The sequence below is a fragment of the Heliconius melpomene genome, chromosome 17 (genome assembly GCF_056956725.1).
Source record: "Heliconius melpomene rosina isolate 202511_hmr_F chromosome 17, ASM5695672v1, whole genome shotgun sequence".
NCBI lineage: Eukaryota > Metazoa > Arthropoda > Insecta > Lepidoptera > Nymphalidae > Heliconius > Heliconius melpomene.
Genome location: NC_140405.1, coordinates 12,105,971 through 12,121,669, shown reverse-complemented (window position 1 = coordinate 12,121,669; position 15,699 = coordinate 12,105,971). Strand labels below are relative to the sequence as shown.

Genomic DNA, 15,699 nt, shown 5'->3' with positions numbered 1-15,699 from the left:
AGCGAGATCATTAGAATAAGTCTTCCTCCCCCCGAGTGTCAATCAAACCCACGACCGCCGCGTGTACACTTTACAGTTACACCCTGCGCCTGGATGGCCTTAGATTGATTGTGTAAATCAATTTTGTTCTTTTAAGGTTAATAGTTAAATTGTTTTGTAATTCAGGCTTTATAGATTTTTATCTGCATTGATTTTGAAAAGATTTTCTTTTACACTTTGTCTCAATTTGTTGTTTTTTTTGGTTTTGTTTCTTCTAATTTTCTAGGTGTTATTTTATTATTATACAGATAATAATTATTCATTCAGAATTTGGCAGAGAAGTGAGGAATAATTTTTAATGGGTTAGGAGTGTCTTAACTTAATTAGGTTCCAAGATTCCCTCTGCCTACCCTGCTTTTTATGAGTTATAGCAGAAAGGTTTAAAAAAAATTATAGTTGTAAAAATCAAATCTGCCTTTTTATTTTTGGTTAAATAAAAAAATATTTTTTAGTATCCAAGTAAACAATATTCTTTATTTTTGTCAGTCATAAAATCTTGTTAATATTCATATATGTGATTCCTTTGTATCATATATAATATTTTTTTATACTTAACTGGAAAAGATTATAAAATACAAAAATACTTAACTAAAGTGGAGAATGTCTTAGTTTCTCTCAATAATACTGTTCAGTCAATTTGGGCAATTCAGTTTTATTGATTTTATTGAGCTTTGTCGAAATTCTTACATAGAATCAATAAAAAATAATATAGCATATTATTGTATGTCAATAACAGTTTCAAACACATTATAATTTCTATTTGGTCATTAAAACATTTTGTAGCTAAGTACTTTTATATAAAGTTTGGTTACATAAAGATATGAACTTTGATCATTTGGTAAGAAAAGCTGAGTTTTTGTAGTTTTATTATGTTTTAAAGTTTTAGTCAAACATTTTTTTTCGTTATAGCTTCATCCTGTATCCCGCATATAGCAGGGTAGGCAGAGGAACCAAGTGTCAAGACACTGTATATCATGTTAAGTACTGGAACTCAATAAGGAGCTTTGACTGGATACCAGAGAGAGGAAATGAATATAATTGATTCCCCTGATTGCGAATCAAACTCAAAATTGTGGAGTTTATGAATTTTGGATAAAAATTATTATGAAATTTATTCTTGTATATCTATAATAGGTATCTAGTAGAGGAGGCCGTTTTCCTGGTGTGAGTTCGATTCCCACTTGTGGGAGTGAATTTTTTATTTAATTGTATTTGCTCTGGTACAAGGCAAAGCACACACTCCATTCAACATGCAATGCCTCAACATTTTCTACACTTACCCTGCTATATAAGGGAGGATAGTGTGAAGCTGAAAAAAAAAGTATTATCTATTCTCTATACTAATATTATACTTAAAGCTAAAGAGATTGTGCTCAACTGGCACGCTCGAAACGCCATATATCGAGAAATCAATCAATCAAGCTAAAGAGTTTGTTTGTTTGAATGCATTAAACTAAGGAAGTACTTGTTTTAAATTGAAAAAGAAAATATGTCTTGGGTTGTCCATTTATTGAGGAGGGCTTTCCATCTGGTTCATCTAATTATTTTGAAGTAATAAACCTTATATATGACGATAGTTACCACCTGCTCTTAGAATGTGTCATGACATACTGACATACACCTCTTGGAATTATGCTGTAATTATATGGTGGAATCTGTAGGAAATAGCTTGTATTTTAAATATAGGAAAAAAATATATGAAAATGATTAAAAATACTTTTTATACAATAAATACTTGTTTGTCATAGCCAACAGGTTCTATTGTAAGCAATGAAATTTGATTTAAATATAAATGTTAAGATTGGGACACACAGAGTATTATTTATTATTTTTATAAATTTTAATAGATAGCTACCCTACCCTGCTCTACCCAAGAGATCCATAAATATATATGAATATGTAAAATATCTATACTTCTATCTGCACACTACAGCGTGAAGGACCTACCCTGCTGCTAGGTAGAGGGAACCTGGGAACCGAGTGTCGTGGCCGCCCCTAAGATGACTGTGAATGTATGACGTAGATTTAATTTTAGGATATTTTCTTACTTTGATTATCATTACATACCCCAGTGTAAAATGCGCAAAAGTTCAGAAAGCCTAACGTCAGGACGGCCACGACTCGCCTACCGTACTGTAAGTGTAACTGTGTAGACACAGCATTATAATGTTTCTCACTTCAATGACCACTATTGTTAACTTTTTGTTCTTTTTGTTCAACGATTCGCTCTTGAGACTTCGCTCCGTTATACCATTTTTACCTTAAAGCCTTTTTTTGTTTTATTTTTCCTATTATTGTGGAGAAAGTACTATTATGATTTAAGTTTTTTTTTATAGTCCAGTCGTGGCGCAGCAGGGGCACAAGCTGCGACTGTAAATGCCACAGATTATGGATTTGATTCGAGGAATTGAAATATTTAATATTTTCATTTCTACCAGAAAGTGCCAAATAAATGAGTTTTTTAACATTAGGTCCTAGTTTTCCTATGTCTGGCTGGCAGGGTGCCAGGCCAGAGAGTGCGTTGTGGGTAACATGATGGACTTTCCGTCGATGTTTTTTTTATATATATTAGATATTAATTTTATCTAGAGCTGTCCACCTGACTGACCTGAGTCACGGCATTTTTTATTGCAACACGCTGTGGCAATATAGCAAGGTACGGAATCTAGTGTTGAGACACTACTTTCCCGGTTTTCGGTTAATTTCTTGAGGCATTGCCCGCGCTTTGCTTTTTACTCCTGAACGAGGAAATGAGAATAATTCATTTCTCCGTGTAGATAACGAACCAACGGCAATCTATTCCACAGTCAGAAATTTTAATTAATTATATTTTTTTATGAATACACAGTCAGTCTAATTAAAGCTTTTTATTAATTTCTGTACATTTCGTAATAGTATAGCTGGTCGATTAATTAAATATTTGTCAATAAACGTTAAATATGACACTGTTATCAGTAGGTGCAGGTGATAAGAAAATGTGACGTGATCTGTTTGTGTATATTAGTACCTAATTTAGCATTTTTATTTATAGCTTCATGCTGTACCCCGCATATAGCATGGTAGGCGGAGGGAACCTAGTGTTTAGACACTGTTTCCGCCGAATACTGGAGGCATTGCTTCTTGAGTGGCAGAACTCAGAGCGATGAAATGAAAATATTAAATATTTCATTTCCTTAAAACAATATTTTCTATATACGAAGAAAGCGGTCACTAATAAATAAACCAATAGAATTGATAAACTAAAGATATTCTTATCACAGTGCTATCTCTTATCACTAACATATATTCGATGATAACACTGTACAAGAAGGTTATGGAATATGTTATTTATATATAATTTTATTATTTTTAAATTTATTTCTTAGGTCGTCGTGTCGCAGTGTCGCAATCTGACTGTACTGTAGTCGACGGTTGTGGATGCGATTCACATTCGAAAGAATGAAATATTTAATAATTTAATTTTCTCGCTCTGGTAACGAGGCAAAGCGCGGCGTTCGTTTCCGCCACTCAAAACGCAATGTCTCATAAATTTGGCGGAAAGTGGGTGTTATGGGGGAATGGATTCCCACATTATCTGGGCCTATCATGATATGTGCGGAATACATCGTGAAGCAAAAATAAAGAATAGGAATAGAACCTACAACTTTCGCGTTTACGTTCAGAACTTCTGCTTCAGAACAACCCCGCTATATAGAACAGATTGCTGCATGCAAATACATAAAATAGTTAAAGAAAATAAACAAAACCTGTAGACAAAGTGCGGCGTTGTGTTCCGGCAGTCTACACACCAAATATCGAAATTTGAGCGGAAAGTGGTAATCGAACCTACGAACTTTGCGATTATATCAAACACCCAGATAGAAGTTCGGACAGACAAGCGTTTTTATTCTCAACGTTGTTGCGTAAACTGCTTATGGTTTTGCCATTTTGAAGCCGTTTAACCGGACTTTCTGGTCGAGGTGATTGTGTCCACTAAACTATTGGAGATATGTAAAATATTGTGTGCTATATTTTTTATATGTAATATGATAAAAATGTGGATAAGAGATAATATTAGTATTGATGAATATTGTATATTGAAGTATTAATTTAGGATTTAAAAAGTCATTCGTTGGTTTGAAACGGCTTTATTTTATAACTTTCCCGATTGCCATAAACATTAGATAACTTTTCTTGACGCCGCGCCGTATCCCCCGCATAGCTGGGTAGGCACATTAAACCTGCCTACGTTAAGTCTCTCCGTTACCATTATGACACCTACGTTTCCCACACCCCGCTGAATTCTCGAGTCATTTAATTAAAAAACTACTATAGAAAATATAGCTTTTACCATATCTTAACTTAACACAGCGTCTAACTAGGTTCCTGCTGCTTAATATATACGGGATACAGAGTGAAACTAAAAAAATATATCTTGGCATAGGTATATCTTGCACTGTGCAATAATCCTCTCAAAACGTGTATCTGCAAGACGCTATATACACAAATATACCAGAAGACCTAACGGACATATTGGTGTTTCATAAGAAATAATTAAGCATAAGCCCATTTAACGTTCAGTGACTCTTTAAAAAATACAATTTTAATTGAAAAAACACTAATAAATGCGGGTTTCTAGTGATAATAATTAGAATATATTATGTATATTATAACGGTACTACTGTCTCAGTTCGATTGAAAGCGATGGTTGTAGGGTCGATTCCTAGTTGGAAAGTTTTTTTAGCTTCACTCTATATTACACATATTTACCAAAAACAGCAATATTTTTTAAATTCTAACCAGTAATTTCTGAAATTCTCATGTTTAACCAAACAAACTATTAAGTTCTACAAGTAATATTAATATAGATGTTATAGCTTCACGCTGTATCACGCACATAGCAGGGTAGGTAAAGGGGACCTGGAAAATCTAGTATAAAGACACTCCGTTACCATTGGGACATTTCTGTTGCCCATTTTCCGCCGAATTCTTGAATGACGTCGTGTTGAGTGGCGGAACTCTACCCCGTGCTTTGCCTTGTTACCAGAACGGGGAAATGAAAATATTTCGTTCCCCCGAGTGAGAATCGAACCCATAACAGCTGCTCCTGCTGCTGCTGTGCTCCTGCGCCATGACGGCCTCGGATATTATAGTCTACTCGAATAAGATGATTTCAATGTAAAGTAATTAAAGTAAAAAAAGTAAAATTCAATGTAAACACGTGTTTGAATCTGGCGTGTATCCAGAGGTTTTTCACTACCGCTGTATACCTAAATGACTCTTCTTACCAGAGGGAGGAAATGAGTGGTATTCGAATCCACAACATTGCCTTTACAGTAACTAAATCCAGGTCTATCTAGTTATTATAATAATTGCATGGCCTTAACTTTTATGGCAGCATAGTCGTGCATGTTGTATTTTATTTCAAGGTTAATGTGTTATTTAAAATTTGGATCATTAAGTAAAAAAGGCCGTCATGTCTCTATGGTAGAGCGTTTGACCCAAAAAACCCGATGGTTAGATTTTCGATTTTGATTTCGCCGCTCTATCATTACTAATATTATAAAACTGAAGAGTTAGTTTGTTTGTTTGTTTGAGCGCGCTAATCACTGGAACTGGTGGTTCGAATTGAAATAATAATTGTGTGTTACATAGTCCGTTTACCGATGATGGCTATAGGCCGTATAGGCTATATTACATCACGTCAATGTAATCCACTGTATCTGCATTAGTAGTTACTTCGGGCACTTACTATGTGTCCATAAATAAATAACTGAAAATCTGTACAGTGTTGATTTGCAATAAAATTTTGAGGACGTCCTGGCGCAGAGGCATAGATTTCGCAACCCAAGGTTTGTGGGTTCGATTCCCATTCGAGGGAATTCAATATTTAGGTACTATTTTCATTTCCTCGCATACAACAATTCGTTTCGGTTTGAGTAATTGCTGGAAGGTGGGGAACGGAAGTGTCATAATAGGAACGGATGGTCTTAACACTATGTTCCCTCTGCTTGCCCTGCTACATTCGGGATATGATATAGCATGAAGCTTAAAGTCTCTCTGAGTTTCTTGAAGTATGTAACTTTTTATTTATTGCTATTTTACTATAAAGGCGAACTCGAGAGGTAAAAAGTAGTATTTTGACAGACATAAAAGATGACGATATCATATTTGTGTATCCACTTGGTACTTATGACATCAGCGCTGATCGTCTCAAGTGATAGCAAGGTCGTCAATTTGCAACATATTACATGTTGGGATGCTTGTGGCTATTGTCATTTTTTTATAGTGTCTCAATTCTCCTCTTTATGAGTAGTTGTAAAACTATAAAGTGACCTTTCTGTCTAATTCTTGTTAGGTAAAGAGAGAATTTGGGAACCGAGTGTTTAAACACCCCATTTTCCTCTTAATGTTCTAAATAATTTTTCAGTCAACAATTATTCAAAAAAAATTAAGTTATTACTTTTTCTTTAAATAATTGATGCTCGTTCTCGTTCCCGTTATATGATAAATAAAGTGCACTGTTGAGTTCCCGGTCAAAAAGTACACGGCAGTGCTTGGGGAACGGAATATCTTACTCCTAGGTTCCCACAACCTACCATTATATACTGAATCTATATAACCACTGCGCCGTAAAGGTCTAGATAAAATATTGCACCCAAAAACCTAAACCTAAACCTTACCTAATCGCCTTACAAGAAATCAAGAGGAGACGCTTTTTTCTCCCAAAAAACCTGGACCGAACCGACCGGTATGCGAAAGAGATGGGGCTATGTTTTTATATTGGGTTAGAAAGAAACAAAAAATCAAGTTTTCAAAACTACTCGCTGTACTGGTAAGTTATTTTTTGAGTGACTCTGTCAAAGGAATATAAGGCGTCGTGATTTATGTGAGGATTTTGTGTTTGAATAAGAGGGGGTTCACATTCAAATATTTTTGAACTAAAACGAAAAATAACCAAATGTTTCACGCAAGCGAACTAGTGTTCCACTAGTTCATGATAAAAATGCATTCCGCAGTGATAAGGGGGAGACATCAATATTTCAAAATTTAAAAACTAGACTTATCTGACCTTTCCCATCTTGTTATCTTATCTATTATAGGAATATGTCTTAGAAAAAAGTGAAAATATTTTTAAAAGCACATTTGGTTGTAAAGTTTTGCTTATTCTAATCAGTATCTTATACTTTCAAATATTTCTTGATGATTCATCTTTTGTGGTTATTTAATTTGGGGCCACAGTGGTACAGTGAGACAGTGTCGTAATAACTACGTGATGGTTGTAAGTTCAATGCTGATTACGGAATCCCTTTCTGTTTAAATTTTTCGTGTCTCTGCTTTTATAATAAAAACATATAATGAGCTGGAAGTGGAAATTAGGCGGAGCTCAAAGCAGCTTTCTGTACCATAGCGGTGAAATGAAAATAATTTATCACGGCGGGAATCAAACTCACAACCATCACATTTAAAGTGGCAAACGCTGGCTTGATAGACGATGGCCACTAATATATGCATGTTTTAGGCCAACATATGGTTTTTATGTTAATGATCTACATGCAACTAACATGAACTTGACATTAAACGTTTGTTATCTACGCTAAGATAATAATCTTACCACATATTCCATTTTTTTGAAGAAATTATAAAAATATATGGTTAAGAATTAGGCTTTTCTAAACCAAGTGATACAGGTACTGTAAATTGTATGCTCCTTTTAACTTGAATGGTTTACTAGTAACCACTGAAGAGTTCCACTATTCAAACCCAGGCTCCATCATCACACCTTTTTTTTTCATAGTTAGAAGTAGACCTAATTAAACCATGTTTAATTAATACATTTCACATTGGGCAATAGAGCAAGACAAAGAGCTTACATTTTATTTTGATGTTAATAATTTGAAAAAAGTTTACTTTTTTTGACAGTAAATAAAATTGAATCATTAGTAGAAATTGATTTTCTATGTAATAACTAAATAACGCATTCTTTCAACGCAAGTAACGCAACTACGTAACCAGAAGAATTATGGAATTTTGTCTACATTAAAATACAGGCGCGGTGTTGAGTTCCGCCACTCAATACGCAATATCTCGAATTCGGCTCTCTGCCTACCTTCATATATGTGGAATACAGCGTGAAGCTGAAATAATGTTTAAAATGCGACTTGAGCTCAGCTGCTTTTTAAAATACTTAGTGCAAGCAAAAGTTAAGTAATCGAAACCACTTATCTTTTATAATAGTTGGTAATTCCCCTAGAACGTACTGTACCTCTGCATGGGGTGATTGAATGACTGTATTTAGAGCATTTGAAGGGGTGGTTACCCCTTGGAGTACCCATTGGCGTCGTGGTTAAAATCTGATAGATGTGGGTACAAGTTCCAAGACGAGCAAAATTAATTTTAGTTTATCTTGTTTAGCAATATATTCTCTTATATTGTGTCTATTATTTTATTTAGTTATTAATTATTATATACTAGTTTTGTATCGTGACTTTGTCGTGATGTAACACTGATTATTCGATATGTGAAGCTGCTGAATAAAAAAAGATCAGCTTCACGCTATGAATAATTCCTTTAACACAAAAATCGGAGGAAAAAACGACTTGCACAACGAAACAAAGTAATCACTATCCAAATACTTCAATCGGACATCGAACTGATAACCCTATCGTCTAATTAAAGATGGCGGCGAACAATGGCGGCCTGTCAACGGATCGTTGACCCCGAATTCAATGGTTGCTTAATTAGTGGGCGAGCTTTTCCATATGTATAGACTCTATAGAGTATTTGTATGTAGACATGGTCTTTTTAGTTTCACGCTGTATCACGCATACAGCAGGGTAGGAAGAGGGAATATAGTGCTAAGATATTCCGTTCTTCTTACATATATATGAAATGTTTGTATGTTCAAGAAACATTAACTCATTACCCTAATTAGATTTCAACTTGCTACCAAAAATAAATTCAAGGCCACCAGTTAATATGTTGCCTGGTGAATAATATTTAAGGAGTGGTTAAAGAGAACGCGTGCTTTAAGTACATTTGTTTTTGCGAGGTCGTTCTATGTGTACCTATAGAAATTATGATATTCTTTTACTGGTTTAGCTGTCATGGCGCGATGGGACATCGTGGAGCTGGCTGTTAACGCGATTGTGGTTGTGGGTTTGTTCAACACGTAATATCTCGAAAATTGAGTGAAAAGTAGTGAGTGAATGGCGCCACTTAACACTAGGTTCCCTCTTTTACGCTGTTATGTAGGATATCTTGTACTATAAACTAGACATAAAACTAAAAAACGTGTTGTTATTACAAAAGCGTAGGTTAGATAATGTTAGTAATAACTTGGTAATACAGTTTAAACGAGCTGGTCTGATTGTGGATCCTGGTGGTGGGAGAAGAACCTGGTGCATCTTAGTAAAATTTTAGAATTTGGGGTTGTTATATTCTTCTTGCTTAAATTTCACATTGTATCCCGGATATAGTGGGGTAGGTAGAGAGAATGTAGCGTGCAGGCGACACACCTTTCCCCTTACATGGCCCAATTTTCTAGAAAGTAAAAAATATTTTAAAGTATCTATTGATAAAACTACCTAAGGTTTTATTTTTTTTTTCACCTCTATTAGACACCATATGTGTCGAGCGGCGGAACTCAACGTCGCGGTTGGTCTAACCAGTTTGAAAAAATACTTAGACTTCAAATATTCCCCGAAAGGAACCAAATTCACGAATATCGACAATTTATGGTGTTTACGGAATTAAATTAAACAGAGATGCATGGTAGTATTGCTATTTAAGCCGTAGTTCCAAAATGTTTTGAATATAAACAACTATTGTTTAAACATACCCGTTTACAAACATATTTCATACGTACAGACTCTCTATGTATATAAGTATAGTATATACAGAACAAAAATATTAATTACTAAACTTTTTGTGAAGAAATGATTGACTATTTAAAATACGTAACTTTATCAGGCAGATGGATTATGGGAACCTAGTAATATAATAAAGCGGAAGAGTTTGTTTGTTTGTTTGTTTGAACGCTAAGATCTCTGGATCTACTGGATCGATTTACTTTGTTTTTGTTTTGTATGAAAGCTGCATTCTTCAGAAGTGCTATAGGCTATATAACATTACACATATATACTAATAAATTAAAATACCTTTTAATTTGAAATGCAATTTATTCTGCCATGTTAATAACAACTGTCATCGCTACGCGACCGCGTTCGTTACCGCGTCATTTTGATATTCATCCTTATGAAAATAAATATAATAGTAACTTTTAGCATTTCATCTAGATTGAAATTATATTTCTATAGAAATTATATTCTTATATTTCAAGCAGGCATAGCCGCGTCCGGGTCCGCTAGTGTAGGATAAAGCGGGAAATGAGAAAAATATATTATTATATCTAAATAATATAGATAAAACGTTTTACCATGTTTTAGAGCTCCGTACCTTAAAAATTAAAATAGGAACCCTTATAGGATCACTTTGTTGTCCGTCTGTCACGGCCATTTATCTCTAAATCACGTGGACGTATTGAGTTGAAATTATTACCAAGACTGTGGTCCCTAGAAGCACAGAAGAGCCAGCTTCTAAGTCAACGCAATCAAAAGATACGAGCATTTGCAGACTATATAGATTTTGCTGCACCGTATGAAATTCGCCGCATAATTAAAACCCTTAGGGAAATTTGGCTCGAAGTGAGAGCTTACATACCATACATGTAAAGGAAAAAATCCAAAAATTTACAGGAATAGAAATAGGTCATAAAAAAAAATTACAAACTTATATTTGTAGTTCTTTTCGGGCAATATGAGTGCATATGGGCATATGCGTTGCTAACTTTTGCCGATACAGCTTAAATATTATAATATGCATTCAAAATCGATTATCAGAATAAAGGTATCAGCAAAAACTTACTTAGGTAATCTAAAAAACCAATATCTATTAAAGTTACAATAAACTGAAATCAAACCTGCTACCTATTCAAACCCACTGAACCATTACATACACCAAAAAATATACAATTTAACTACAATGCCATGCAAAGTGTATTATGCATTTGATAGTTGCAATAGTATTCACTATAGGGCCTGACGTAACGTGACCTCCGGCGTGTCGCTTGACCAACTTTCAGCGGAAATAGGAGGATACTATTATAATTTGTATAATAGTATTGATGGACTTTTATAGTTTCATACTGTATCCCGCATATAGATAGGGAATCTACTGTTAAAACACTCCACTCTCCATGCACTGCCCAATATTCAAGATTAAAATCCGCGATACAATAACTTACACCCCAGAATGGGAATTCAACCCTCAACCATCGCGTATTTTTTCCTTTTATTGTCTCCTATAGCACTGAACCCTGAACAATCTTCATATATACCAAAACAAGTCTGCATGTATGTTAATATGCGTACAGTACGGTCGACTAGAGATTTTAGGATTTTTCTTACCGAATGATCAATGCGCAAAAATTCTGAAAGCCTAACTACAGAGAGGCCACAACTCGTCAACCGTACTGTATGTATGTATGTATGATACACACCGTCCTATTTCCGTTGTAACTCGGTGAAGTAGAGCACGCCTCTTACGTCAGTTGTGTACGTAAATATGAATGTTAGTATTGAACTGTATGGGATAATTAATGGGTATTACGTAATACTAAGGAGAGTGACTGTAAACGAGACGGTCGTGAGTTCGTTTCCCATTAGGGGGTATGAATTATTTTAGTTTTTTCGCTTTGGTAATGGGTATATTTAGTGGCGACTCGACACGTAATGTCTCGAAAATTGTGCTGTGCGTGGGAAACGAAGTATTGGATACAGTGAAAAAAAGTACTTACTTATGCAATACTTATAACATATAAAACACGTTTTTAAGTTCAGTCTTCAACGTTTCATGTTTGTAAAAAATGCCCTAGTAATTTACCATTTGGTTCTCTCTATTTTCTGCGTTAAATACGGTAGATAATTTACTTAATGTCCACGTGCCACAACTGTGGATTGGCCTATCTGCGGCAGTGTTTTCGGGTCGATATCTGCGCATCTACATCCAACTCTAACGCACCTGTAGCTCCTCTGCTGTAGCTGTTCCAAGGTGTCACTTCTGCTGCGATCACTCACCATTAAGGGATACCAACCTTTGTATACCTTATCTGTGTGTTCTATAAAAAAATATTATGGCGGATGGATTTTTAAGGTATTTCTAAAGGTTAAATATTTGGACCACAATGATAGTTATTGGATATTTAAATGTAATACTAAACTAATAGAGGCATTTTAGTCTTTTCGGTCGTGACTGATATACCCTTGAATTATGAGAGACGTGTGTTTATAACCATTCGAATTCTGTAAACAGTGAACTCAGTTGAAGTTATTTATTCTATACTAGATTTTAGTTGCGCCTTTGCACTCATGGTCAAATGCAAATAACTTACCCGCGGTAACTTTGACCACGGGTTATATAAGTAACAAGATTGTCATACACATCTATCTCAGTTCCTGAGATTGTCCCGTTTAACCAAACAATCACTTCAGCTTTATAATATTAACTCGCCAGCTTTAGTTTATTGGAATTACTAGCTAATACATTGACAAGTTTGTCATATATTTATTTACTTTATCTAATTGTTGCAGGTCGTGCATGATTCTAAGAAGACAACATTGAATTAATTCATCACGTACCACTGCGTGAGTATATTTGTTGTTTGTTTTGTATACTTCGTTATATGAGATATTTGTATGAAAATTAGCTTCAACTCGGAATCGGAGAATTAGATGGATGGCCCCAGGATGTATCTATTTCGATTTTCAGCAGATACGCATGGGGAACTAGTGTTAAGACACTCTGGTTGCCACGCACCGCCCAATTTTCGACACAGACGAGACAGGGAACCTAGCGGAACTGGCTAGGTTCACTAGGTTTAGTTACACAATTCAATCAATTTTAATCGTTTCCTTCGCTTTGCCAAAACTCGAAACAATTGCTCTTAATTTTATAATCAGTGAATTTCACGTCAATTCCTTTGCAAAGTCATTGTTTTATTGGGCCTACAGATCGACTATAACATTAGGTACTTTTACAACTGCACTAAGGTTTACAAATGCAATACGTTATGCAAAATGCACATACAAACAATTATACAAACATTACGTGACCCTTATTAAGGCTAGTTAGAGCACGTAAAAGAGCATTTAAAAAGCCATCAAACGCGTCCGCCCCCATTGATAGCCAGACGCGGAATGAGCAGTTTTAAAATTTAAATTAGGAACAGGAAGTAGGGTTGCTACTATTGTTTGTTTTTTTTTGTTATTGATTTTACAGGCGAGGGTAAGTGTGATGTTGTGCCTTTTGAACTAAAAATCAACAATGTATTGAGTGTTTTGTTATATTTTTGACAGCACTTATGTGCTCAAGCGCATATATGAATTATATTGACCAGTTATTAAACAAAAGTTAAAAATGGAAAAATTACATATGTATGTATTTATATTTAGGGCACACATACTCACTTTAATGGTTGCTAAGTAAGAATAGGTTCGTTACATAGTTTTTTTAATTTCTGAAATATTTTTTTATAAAAAAATACCTATGTATTTGATAGATATTCAGATAAATTAACCTTTTGATAGATATAACGGATAACCTACATTAAGGTATGAAATTATATGTACATACATCCTGAGCCTTGGGTTCTCATACGGCGGTCGCATTTTGTGTCAAGGTTTTAGAGCTCTTTATTGTAGTGTCACCTGTTGATAGTGTTGCTAGGTCATGATTTTTTTTTCATGTTTGTTTATTATTGTTATTGAATATTTTAGGTACAATTCAAATAGGAAAATTTGCGAAAGTTGCGGTTGTGGATTCAATTACCACTCGGAGCAATGCTTATATTATTTAATTCATTTTCGCCAGAATTCCAGACATTGCTGCAGAAAGAAATAAAAAACGACCGTATAGTTTTAAATTTATTCATACAGGTTCTCGCTGTATCCCGCATACAGCAGGGTAGGCAGTGGGAACCTAGTGCTAAGACACTTCCACACTTTCCGCCGAATTCCGGAGACATTGCAAGTTGAGTGGCAGGACTCAACGCCGCAAGTTTTAAATTTGTTTCTAGATTGTCATTCCTCCGAGTGGGAATCGAACTCACAACTGTCGCCTGTACACTGTGACAATACGTAAGGCTAAATAAAACAAATGAGCAAATGTACTGAACTAGCTATATGTAAATCACAACCGACACTTCGATCCGTGTCGCCGCCATCTTGCTACTTCCCGTTCCCAATTGGCGGCGTCCGGAACCCCGCCATTAGGGTTCCGTCAGGTGATGTAATGAGCGTTGAGTAATCATTTGTCCCTATAGACGTAATATCCAGTTAGGTTTTCTGAACTTTTGCTCATTCGCTCGGGAAAAAAAATGTAATGTAAGAACAATCCTAAAATCCAATCTGTGAAGTCATCTATAGCTACTGAAGTAGGCTAGCAGTCACGACTCGTCGACAGTACTGTACTTGCCTACACATATAAAGATTAAAGATAAATCTCTACTTAATATAAAAATGCTGAAGAGTTTGTTTTTATTTGCCTAGCTCAGGAAATATTGTTTCTAATTGAAAAATATTATTAATATTTTTAATACTCTATTTTTTGAGGAAGGTTACTTCACAGTAATAGTTTTGATATTATCTACTCACTGTACCTGTGGTCTTCGTCACTTTGGTCACTTACAATATATCATGTGTCATACACAACTTCTAGTTGTATCTATTTGACCACAGGGAAAGATTCCAAAAAGAAACACGAAACTACTACGATTCTTAGATCGATCGGGTAGAGGATGACCCATGACGCAACTTATTTGCTCCACTTAATTTTTAGACTGATACTACTACTGACTGCAGTTGTACGTAGCTGACGTGACAATAGAAAAGTATGGTGTCATCGCACCGGTTATTGATGGAGCCGGTTTCTCCTGGGGTCTAGAATCTGACGATGGAACTGGCAGTTAGAGTGGGTCAAATTTCAATAGCAATTAACAATTAAATATTAACAAATGAATTATTGATTACATGACTTTCTTTAATTCTATTACAGCACAAACAAACGATGATATATTAATAAATATTGTCAATTGCCGTTAAAGTTTTCCCAACCCTGCTCGACCGTGGCGAATGGAACTGTAAGCGTGTTTATGATTTTTAAACTATTAATTTATTTTGTATATAAATTACTAAATACATTATTCCTGACAACTAGTAATACAAATACATACATACATTTCAACACACAAACCGCACTATTTACATTGAACAGTCGCAGTACCGTAAGCCAGGCTGGTAGGCACTAAGGCTGCGCACGCGCAGGCCAACGACCTCGTGACTCATAACTCATAGCCCTTATAGGGCATCGCGTGGGCGTTGGCGATTTTAACTATTGATTTTATTGGTTTGTCTTTATATCGTGTAAAAATATTCAAAGTTAAATTAGCGGATTGAACCCGCGTTTTTAACACATTTTATTAGGTCGACTTGTAATTTTATTATAAAATCTAAAAAAGTGAATTTGAGTCACTTATAATAATTGTGTCATCGTGAGACTTGGTAGTACGTAGCTTAGGTGATAATACTCTAATATGGTATTGTTAAGCTGGTCTGATGATGTAGC

The 15,699-nt window shown here is 35.1% G+C and overlaps 1 protein-coding gene across 7 annotated transcripts in view; it reads left to right on the top strand.

Moving 5' to 3' along the window:
* Positions 1 to 15,699, top strand: part of hts (adducin 1-like protein hts) — a 56,904-nt gene that overhangs the window by 993 nt on the left and 40,212 nt on the right. For all 7 annotated transcript variants that reach the window (XM_085200826.1, XM_085200823.1, XM_085200827.1 and 4 more), the window contains exon 2: positions 12,669 to 12,722. The gene's annotated coding sequence lies outside the window, so the exon portion shown is untranslated. The remainder of the gene's footprint in view (positions 1 to 12,668; positions 12,723 to 15,699) is intronic.